The sequence below is a fragment of the Cariama cristata genome, unplaced genomic scaffold, assembly GCF_000690535.1.
Source record: "Cariama cristata isolate BGI_N322 unplaced genomic scaffold, ASM69053v1 scaffold4094, whole genome shotgun sequence".
Taxonomy (NCBI): domain Eukaryota; kingdom Metazoa; phylum Chordata; class Aves; order Cariamiformes; family Cariamidae; genus Cariama; species Cariama cristata.
The window spans coordinates 21,798-22,259 of record NW_009614515.1 but is presented as its reverse complement, the minus strand read 5'-3'; the positions used below and the strand labels follow the sequence as shown (position 1 = coordinate 22,259).

Genomic DNA, 462 nt, shown 5'->3' with positions numbered 1-462 from the left:
TTATGCTACATCTTCCAGCCTACTAAAGGAGCTGAGATAGAATGATAAATCTGTCCATCCTAAGAGACAGCTAAAGGAAATAAATATTCCCAGTAATTCTCATTAGAAAGTGAGAGAAAGAAGGAACGGGGCCATAACTGGCCAGATACCAGCATGGCAGAAAGTTCACAGCGGATTGTCAGGAGCCTCAATAGTTAGTCGTGATCTGAGCAAAGGGCTAGGCAGCACAGTGCAGACATCTGATGCAAAATTGCTTCAGCCAGTAAAGTCCAGGAAAAGGGACTTTAGCTTATTTTAACAAAGGCTTTAGCAACTGGACCACAGGAAGGGTATTCTTTTGATCTGTACGAGGCAGTGTATTTTGAATGGCTTGGATTCATTTTTGCATTGTAATGTAATGGCCTTTCAGTAGAAAAGACAAGGTATCCCTTCTCTTTACATTGCATCGTTGGTAAGAAACGG

At 41.8% G+C, this 462-nt stretch overlaps 1 protein-coding gene across 1 annotated transcript in view; it reads left to right on the top strand.

Moving 5' to 3' along the window:
- AXDND1 (axonemal dynein light chain domain containing 1) overlaps positions 1–462 on the top strand; it is a 19,447-nt gene that overhangs the window by 9,674 nt on the left and 9,311 nt on the right.